Source organism: Siphateles boraxobius, unplaced genomic scaffold (assembly GCF_051911475.1).
Source record: "Siphateles boraxobius isolate OS27281-9 unplaced genomic scaffold, OSU_SipBor_1 61, whole genome shotgun sequence".
Lineage (NCBI taxonomy): Eukaryota > Metazoa > Chordata > Actinopteri > Cypriniformes > Leuciscidae > Siphateles > Siphateles boraxobius.
The window spans coordinates 6707237-6717611 of NW_027509188.1; the positions used below are offsets into that span (position 1 = coordinate 6707237).

The following is a 10375-nucleotide window of genomic DNA, read 5'->3' on the forward strand; positions in this document are numbered from 1 at the left end:
AAATGACCCAGAGGTACAGTTTGTACATTTAGTTTTAACATAAATGCTTCAGCGTATAACTGGCACGTTAATGCAAAATACTATTTATTATGTATGATTGCCTATAATTTATCAATTTGCTAGGTGACTTACAGTGATTGATTCTGTTTACAGAGGACTGACTGTCATGAGGGAATCAGGGATGCTTGTCATTTTAAACTTGTTTTCGATTGCACTATAATTAGTGGTGCTTGCCAAAGGCAAGGCATCACTAGTGTTCTCTTGCATACTTATTAATGGGTGCTTGCCAAAGGCAAAGCCCCAACTATTACTATTGCGGTTTATTATTATTATTCTGGACAAAGTTTGGTGTGCTACTTCTCCTGGACCGTTTGTCACAGACCCCAGAGTGAGGCGTCAAATCGTGCGGCCTATAGAGGAGAGGTCTTTTCTAAGAGATCGGGGGTACGATATTTGCCCCAGGGTCATACATTTTACAAGTCATAGCTCCGAGCGAGTATTTCGCAGAAACGTGCCTGTACGATGTTCTGGTGCTGAGATATGGCTTATTCATGTTGCAATATGGTTTCTATGTGGCTCTAAACAGTTGCTAGGGTGTTCTGAGTGAACACTATATATATTGATATATTTGAACTAAGTTCCAATTTTATTTATTTATTATATATTCATAACAAGATTTCCTATCATTGTTTTAATGAAATGTACTAGCTTAGCCCATATTATTAGTAGCGAGAATTTTCACCTGAATAAATCCACAGATCCGCGTCCTTTTCTTGTGTACATTAATGGCCCAGTGTTTGAATTTTTGCCAAGCGTGTTAGAGGTTCTGGGTTGTAATCCGCATTCGTATAGGTTATTTTTTTTTTTTTCAAATCAAAACCGAATGTGTTTATCGGTGGTTATCAGTACATTTCCTATCATTGTCTGTGATATTTTTGCAAAGCAAATTATTTGTAAGAAACGTGTCCGTCACCTTAAGAGCTGCACGGATCCAATGCCTGCAGCACTGAAACCATCACTCGAGTCATCTCATGATTTGAATGTGTGTGCAGCACAGAAAACAGCGCACGAGTCTTGAATGGTTTAAAATCATTTTAAAAGCACTTTTCTGTTCGCACGTTTTGGTTGTGTGCCGCACATAAAACAGCGCGCGAGTCGTTTCGCGCTTGAAATGGTTTAAAGTCACATTTTCTGTGACCGCGGTTTTTAGATGTGTGTGTGTCATCAAAATTTTTATTTTATAACAAGTAAATATCCGATAGCTGACCTCAAGTAATGTGAAGAACAAAGAATGTCACACATTTGTAAAAATGCTCTTTATTTTGAATTAGTGGGTGGCTCTTAAAAGAGCCGTTGTTGCCTTTAAAAGGACATTTGGTGGCTTCAACTTCGGAGTTCCCGCTGCAGAGCTTCTGTGAGGTTGCCGGGCAGAAGTTGGTTTCCCTCTGGTCTCAGGTGGACAGATGGGATAAGCCGATGTTTTGGTGGCGAATACATCGCATCTGTCTCCCTGCCAAAAATCCAGACACCGCCCCGTTGATCCACCGTCGGCTCCGTTCCACGCCATAGCCAGTCCTTCCAGTCTGACCTCTCCAACTCAGACGGGCCAGAATGTGAGAAAACACCAGCCTGGTACTGGGAAACATTTGAAAGCATTTGGCCATGTCACGCTTTATTTCCCTAAGGAAACCCAGGCAATCGCGGCCCTCCCGACACAAACTGTTCCCACCCAGGTGGATGATCACGATGTCAGGAGCTGGAGTTCTGGCCCGAAGAGGAACGCAGAGCTGGAAGAAGCTGCTCCCAGAGTCTACCTCCTCTGCCGGCCCAGGTGATCTCACAGCGAAGATCAAGGTTTTCATCCAGACGCTGCTCACAGATGTGAGAATGCAGCCTGCGAATGATAGAACTGCCAACTATCCAAACTCGTGGTGCCATCTAGGGTTGTGCGATGTCTACCAATTTAGCATTAGACAATGTGTACAGTGAAACATCGCGATGGACGATGATATCGGGAGGAAAGCCGTGTTTTACGCCCGTTTCACACATATTACACGGATCGCCGGACCGCACCTGCGTGCAGTGTGAAAGCTCTAACCTGTTAACATGGGTTCGTAAAAAAATACGCACCGCATACGCACTGCAAACGGAGTATGTGTCAGTGGATTCAGAACAGCTAAGGGGCGCGTAGGCACAACGCGGAGATATTTTCCTCTACATCTCATCAGCAATTTTGATTTCGGCATGCTGCAGCAGCTGACCACGAGCGAATGTACAGTGACGTGACAGAACTGCCAGATTCAAACTGTGCTTTCGCGCTGTGGCTGGCGCTCAGCGCTTGTCATATATCACACAACTATTCAGTGTTTTTAACCACATAATGTTTATTTTAGGTTTCAGACATTTAAATACATATAATTTATAGCAAAACAATACATTTATAGTTTGTAAAATACACAATGGTGTCTATGGAAGCAGCAATAACAACCCATTCAAATATATTTGCCGACGGATTTTATTTATATCAGACACACAGTGTAAGTAACGTTAACTATAAAGTTAACTCTATTCTTCTCCTAGGTCACCGGCCATGTATTTCAGGGGGAAACTGATGAATTCACGTGCTGTAATAAACCCAACAGACAGGAATCTCTGAACTGCGGCCCAAACAAACATGATGGCGCCCATCTCACGTTACAGATCAAAATCATTTATAAAGGTTTTTTAAACGACAAAAACTCACTTACACGTATTTGAGAATCGGAATAGAAGATAGTCGATGACATGGTAACCAGGTTTGTTAATATTTAGAAATAAAAGCGCTAACGTTACATCTGTCATACAGCGCTATTTTGGCTGTGGTGAATCACGTGCCAAGCATGACGCGTAACCATGGAAACATGGGGGGGGGGGGGATCGCGATGCTGGCTTAACATCGTGATGTCTGTCAGCCATCACGATGGACGATGATATCGTCTATCGGCACAACCCTAGTGCCATCTCAAAAGAAGAGTGAGGGAACTGCGATTTACCGCCAGTATTTATGATGAGTGCTGCAGGTTTGATTGGGTGTTGTTGCACATTCTACAGACCCCACCCAACAGCACGTCAGAGCAATCAATTAATTATATCGCACATTATGCCAACTGGTTGCTTATGAACTAATGTTTATGATTTGTGACAATATTTACGTTGCAGTGTTTATATGCTAATATGATTTAGACTGATTTTAAGCGTTTAAATGACCCTCTTACCATCTTAAAGTAACACCGTCAGCTTTCTTAATGTACCCTTTCATCTTCTGGAAGACATAAGAAGTGCTGTACCTTTTCGCTATAAACCCTTTCATTTTGTTTCGGAAGAGAGCATCCTGATTATACTTTACCTTGATTGCTTCTTTTTTCTGTGATTGGAATGGCAAAGAAGTAACATACCTCTGTCTCTCATAATCCCGCATAAGATGCTGCCGTGTCCTTAAGAAATATGCCTTGTTTTGAAATTTTTAATATTTTAAGTATTTCTTTTCTTCCCCTTTTCTTATTTGTTTTATCTACCACATCTTGGTTTTCAGCTCCTGAGCCAACAAGATTTACTTTGGCTCCAACATTTGTTACTGGTTCTGGTAGAGCTGAAATCACTTGTGATACCTGTTCACAAACATAGTCAGTTGGACAGACTGTTGCTCTGTTTCAAAAGATACAGGCATGAATTCATAGCTGGTCTCATTACCACGATCCTGGAAGATCTTGAGCACTCTGTCTGCCATGTCACTCAGGTGGGTGAAAGTCAACATGACAGCAGTTCCATGACCAGTAGGATGGGGCAAGCCTGCAGCAGTCCTCGAGTGAGAATCAAAGTATCCGTACCTTCCAGATCTGTCTCTGAACACAGCAATACACTCTGGAGCAACGAGGAGTAGAGCATAGCTGACATCTGTGGAGAGACACTGCAGTGGTTCAGTGAGAGGAATCCAACTCTCTTCAGTGCCGGGGGTCCCTGTGGCTCTGAGGTATCCAAATATCACTCCTGACTTCATCACATCGTGTGTCCGGTTAAATGATGCAACACTCAACGGTACTTCCTCCATAGTCAGATGGTTGCGATTAAACCTTCTTTCAGCAATAAGCTGCAATTTAATGCCGACATATAACATATCTCCCTCCTCTTATTAAGGTCAGGCATCTTGAACGCAATACCTTAAATCTACTTGGCCAAAAATGTCAACGCTACACACGTGCACTGATGATTTCTTGAGAAACTGTCATACCTATCATCACCCTGACAATGAGATGCCTGCACAGACACAACCCTGGGTGCAATATCACCACATTCTGCATACGTTTTACCCAAAAACTGAGCTACAGCTGCACTGGTGCTCGCCTGTTCAACCTGTAAATAATCATTCATGAAATTAGGCTGCTGGTCAAAATTATTGTTACAGAATTTGTTAAATTTTAAATTGCACTTCATTGTGTTTGGGACAAAGACATTTTTGATAAACAATTTTAAAGATAAACTAAAGAAAAGGCAAATATTTTGTTGTTTGTAAATTACGATACACTTAGCTAACGAGATGACACAAATGGGTTCACTTGAACAACACCACACAATATTTTAACACTATTTTTAAGGAATCTTCAATGACAAAATATATGATTGGAAAGAATTTACTTTTATTTGACTAAGTCACAAAATACAAAACAATGCAGGTGCATTTTGAAATATTTTATCTAGTTTTTAGAAATGTTTTATCTAATCTAGGGCCGTCACTAACAATTATTTTTTTAATCTAGTAATCGGTCGATTATTTTGACAACTAATGCGTTACGCCTGTATTAATAAAGTTACGAAATCTGTTTTATTGGCAAAAAATACTGATTAATAACTTTATTTTGTTTGACTTTTTTAGTGTAGCCTAGTTTATAATTATTAATAACTACAATGTACATTTCCAGAAGAAAATGTGAGTGGTCCTTGCAGTGGCAAAACTCGGTTGCTAGGTTGTGGTACATGATTGCATACGAGCCAACAAACATGTCTGTACGATGTTCTGGTGCTGAGATATGGCTTTTCCAGGTTGTTCAGGTGGTTGCTAGGGGGATCTGGGTGGTTGCTAGGCAGTTGCTAGGGTGTTCTGGGTGGTTGCTATTGTGTTGCTAGGCGGTTGCTAAGGTATTCTTGGGTGTTGCTAGTTAATAGCCTACCTATTCAGTATCAATGCTTTGTTTTAGACATAACATTGAATAATTATTTTTGAAATAATTAAAACTGTACTTTAAATGTGAAATTAAAACTTAAATTTTAAACTTAAATTCTTTCAGCAATAAATTTTTATTGAGTGAGATTATTTTACCTGAGATTCAACAGATTCAAGCAGCGAGTCGAGTTATTGATTCATTCATGAACCAATTCGACTTAACACCTGAATGACTCATTCAATAATGAAACCATGTGCAGCCCAGAAGTTAAACAGTGCTGTCGCTTGTTTGGAATTATTTTCGTTTACGAAATATAGCAAAAACAGATAACCCTGTGTTTAAAATGTAAGTTAATTAATAATAAGTAATTGTTTATAGAACTGTTGTATAAAATCAATATCATTTGTAATCATGCTGTTTTTTTAGCGAAAAAACATTAATCTTCGAGTGACAATAGTTTGTTAAATTATATAAATATAAAAGACATGCATTTTTGCCTCTTGTGTTGAATTTTAGGGGTATTCTAAATTAATATTATTCGACCATATCATGTAGTGAAAGCGTGCACTCTAAAGGTAAATACACGGGGCAACTTTTTGAGCAATGCTGCAAGAAATTTGGATAATTTAGATCGGTCGTGGGCTGTCCCTCACCTGGTTGCCCAATGACAGCAAAACTGTCCAGAAACATTTTATTCATTCATTTATTGAAAGACTTTATTATTAATTATATAAATATGTATTATATTATCCTCATGGTGTTGAAGTGTCAGAACATGATGATTTATGTGCTGGACTTTTAATGTAATTGGAAGCTTTGTACCAAGTAATTCATATTTCCAGAGTAAAAATTACTTGATACAGTAAAGTCTTCCAACTCACTGTCCAAAATGTTTTGTTTAGTCTAGACACAGTTGTTAAAGTAATGTAGAGTTAGAGCCGGTGTGGTGAAGAGATGGGTCCCACCTTAGGACCCAAGCAATACGATTGGTTCAAATCACGTTTTATGGGTAATCGCTTTAGTGCCTGGTTACAAAAATCACTTTATTATAGAAGTCGGTTGAATTACGTTATAACGAGTCATTAATGTTTTTTAACTTATATGTTTCATATACTAGTATAAAACCGAAGCTATTGATTATAAATTTAAACATTTTTCGTTCTTAGTGTTTTTTAGTTAGCTTACATAGTAGCATAGCATACAGCTATCGTGCTAGCTGAGGTTTACCTGTCCTTATACTGCCTTACCGTATTCACAGCGATTCGAAATGCAATTAGAATTATGTCACTATTTTTATCGTAATAATGAGCGCAATATGTTGTACTAATTTTGTCATTTAAAGAACCATGTAAGTTAATAATGTTAAGTTGTGTTTATTACTATTTTTCTTATTGACTGTTTATCCATTTAAATAAATTACAGAATGTTAGCTATGTTTTGTGTGTAGGCTACTTAGTATAAATATTAATTGGTTGTCTAGCCTTGATTACAGAACAGTGTAATAAAACTACGAAATCACAAATCTAAATGTAATCATTATCAAACCCCTTAATGCATATAATAATCTTGTATTTTTTTATCCTGATTAATGAAAGAAATTGCATTTTCAGGTTTTGCGACATTAATTTATTTATTGTTAAGCAATAAGGCATAATATACATTTTTTTAATTACATGCATGTCATTTTGTGTACTAATTCATATGATTTATGTCATAATTATTTCTTAAAACAGAACATCATACAATACAATGACATTCAATGCAATAAAATTAGTGAACCAAAACTTACAGGCTATGAAAAATAAAATTTTGATTAAATTACACAATAAAATACAAAATGAACAACTGAATTATGAGATGTAATGGATTTGATTTTTATTAACACAAAAGTACAAGCAAAATGCACATCATTTTTGGAAATTTATAGATTTTTTTAAAAATACACAACAATACAAAGCAGCTTTAAACAGACATACTGTAGTGTGTCTTTAATTTCCTAAATACTTTTGTTATAGTTCTCTGGCTATACATGTGTGAAGATTAAAAAAATACTAATGTTGAGTTAGCTGTGTTAAAAATGTTTAATGAACCGTAAGGTTAAAGTTTTTTTTTAGGTCCATCCTGGATTAACTAATGAGACCCAAATAGATGCAGTGTCTTTTGCTGTATGTAAAGTACAATGAAGTAATTCATATTGTATGTGCAGTCAATTTTTTGTGGAACCATCCTGAGGCCTTGATGATGCAGTCAGGTGAGATGTGCCGAGGCACCTGAGACCATGAGATGACACCATGAGACGAGGACGCTGTGGTACTGAAAAAGAGCAGCTTTTTTTTTTTTGTGCAAAACACACAAACATCCTGTAACATGTTAGTTTGTAAACGCGCAAAATCTATTGTGCTATGTAACATCACTCACTGTTTTTACTTAGATGGGCAAACTGGAAGGCACAACGAGGCAGACGTAGTTAGCTCGCTGAACCTTGTCGTCATTTCCCCTTGGCATGATTGGGTCGTGACCTGCAAAACACACAAACATCCTGTAGCACTTGCATGTGTACACGCGCAAAGTCTGTTGTGCTATGTAACATCACTCACTGTTAGGATGTTGTGACATTACAAGGCCATTTTAATGACACACTCCACAAGATAAGATATCTCAGCCCAAAAGTGACTAAAACCTTCCGTTCGTCTCAGTATCAAAAGGCTTATCTGAACAACAAAAGATTACATTTCTTAATTAAAATATATACTATATAGTATATATTTGTACCAAATGATACCTTAAAATGCGTACCTCAGGAATCAGTTCACACATTATAAGGTCGATATGTTCAAGCTTTTTTTCCTTCTTTTGCTTAAACACAATGTTGTCAATGTGTCCTAGAAGTTCCTCAACATGTGCTGACAAGGCTGGGTGAAAGCTCTGGTTTTGACATTTTCCCAGTCTTCGTTTGCCACCATTTGTTCCACGTAGGTTTCAGTGAGCCTTTCACAATTCCTTGGAACAACTCCTGAAAAAAATATTTAGTATAGCAAACAATTTCTAGACATTTTTAATTTCAAAAAATCTTATATGTACCTGAATTTCAATGTCACTGACAAGAGCACAAATTCCTTTTTTCCCCACCTCCTCAACAGTCCTATATTTTAAAAATCATCGATTTACTTGAATTATTAAACTTATAAGTTGGTTTTATGAACGAGGACACACATTTTCCACATACGTTTTGTACATCATATGCTGAACAGCATATGCTGCCATTGATGATGCTTGATATCTTCTCAGATACCACAGATCTTCTCCCTGTATCACCTCGTTTTTCATAGAGGTCAATTTGTCCCTCACCTCCATTTCTGCCATCTAATGCAATAAACACAGTTGTTCAAGTAATGTAGATGTAATACACAAAAAATATTGGATTTCTGATAGAGGGTGCTGAGACATAGACATGAGTGCAAGATTGGATGCTCTAGAGCCTTCCAGAGCTGAGATATTTTAAATTTTGTGATGAAACTTGGTGCTACAGACTCTGGGCCTGTTGAGTGCAGTAAAATAGTTTTTTAACATGACAGGAACTTTAATTAAAATGTCTACCAAACAAACTGTCTAAAGCCCCATTAAATGGATTGCAGGTAGGAATGTGTCCAATTGCAGCTTATTGTTTGGACGTTTTCTGGAAACCAGGACTAACTAGAGATATTACAAATATGTATTCACTACAAAAATTTTATCAAATTGAAATTCTAACGTCGTCATTCAGCCATGGGAAATTTTTCTTCTGTGGGCACAGTGTCTCGAAATCTTCAACTGTGGCCTGGCATCTCGAAAACTTAATGAGTGGCCGCTTTCTGTCGGTTTCCTCATTCAAAATTCTCATATATATTTCCTAGAAAAAGTAATGCTTTGGAATTGTCTTATATATATATAGTATTATATAATATATAACATCCTTAGATTTATATGATATCTCACCTCTTCTAGCTCCAAGATGTGAAAGCGATCCACAGAAAACTGAACAACTTCTGTGAACACATTGGACACATCTTTGTCAAACTTATTTTAAATTTTTACATCTAAATAAGGAACGCACAAATTTAATTCTAATATCAAAATCAAATAAAGCATACCTGTGCGTGATGCATCACCTCCTGCCATGTCTGTCTTCAGGCAGTAATCATGGTCATCATGAATATTCCCTGAAAAAAAAAATGTATGTGTAATTTTTTTAATTTGCCATAAACATTTACTTCTAAACTAAAAAGTGGACCATCTACTGTAATTTACTGCCTTTCTCACCATCCAGGTTAATGTCACGCCGCAGGTATGGTTTGAGTTGGGACACATTGGTTTTCTGGCGGAGAATCTTGCCTGCTTTGTCTGCAAGTGTAGCAACCCCTTTTCCGGTAATGTCTTTGACTAGAAAAGGGCCGGTCCAGTTCCCCTCTAAACGTACACCTTTGCGTCCCTCTTTTCTTTTGTTTGCTTTGAGTACCTCCTCTCCTTCGTGGGTGTGAAACGATTTCACATTTTTTCTTTTCCGGGACTCGTACTCCACCTTTTGCCTCCCCTGTGCTTTTTCAATGTAATCCCGCACCTTATGAAAATAACGTATAATAAAAAGACTGAATAGAATACCTGAAATAATTTGAATTATTATTTATAGTTTATACTACAAACAATCACCTTTGAACTTAGTGCAGTCACCTCTGCAATCCGTGTGTCCATGCCAACCTCCGGATTCTCTGCTACAAAGCAATCTGTCTCAGATACTACCTTTGCGTTGATAACCTCTGGCGTGATTGGGTGCCGGCTAAACATCAAAAAGAATGGTGTATACTTCGTAGAGCCCTAAAAAAAAGTGTTTCAACAAATTACATTTACATAATCAATTGCATATAATCATTTATTTTTTTAAACAGTTCCAATCACCTGCTTTGAGGTGTTGATGGCATGCACCACATCCTCCAGGTTTTCGTCCCAGTCATTCTGCATGTCATTGCAGTACTCTGACTATGCCCTCTTTATAGTCTGATTAGTCCTCTCATCCTGTCCATTTGACTGAGGGTCATCAGCTGACGTGACACACTGCTTCACACCCAAGACCTTAAATATGTCCTCATTTAGCTGTTATCAAAAAGGTATGCAAGGCATGGTAGATTTTTATAACATATAGA

The 10375-nt window shown here is 37.7% G+C and overlaps 2 long non-coding RNA genes across 2 annotated transcripts; both read right to left on the minus strand.

The window, feature by feature from the left end:
• Positions 1-7622: 7622 nt before the first annotated feature.
• On the minus strand, positions 7623-8119 carry LOC143718653 (uncharacterized). The gene is made up of 3 exons (XR_013196470.1): positions 7995-8119; positions 7796-7909; positions 7623-7717 (listed from the first exon to the last, which is right to left on the minus strand). It is a non-coding gene; the product is annotated as an uncharacterized LOC143718653 (long non-coding RNA).
• Positions 8120-8127: 8 nt separating this feature from the next.
• On the minus strand, positions 8128-8530 carry LOC143718649 (uncharacterized). Its single transcript, XR_013196465.1, has 3 exons — positions 8425-8530; positions 8280-8340; positions 8128-8211 (listed from the first exon to the last, which is right to left on the minus strand). It is a non-coding gene; the product is annotated as an uncharacterized LOC143718649 (long non-coding RNA).
• Between the last annotated feature and the right edge of the window lie 1845 nt (positions 8531-10375).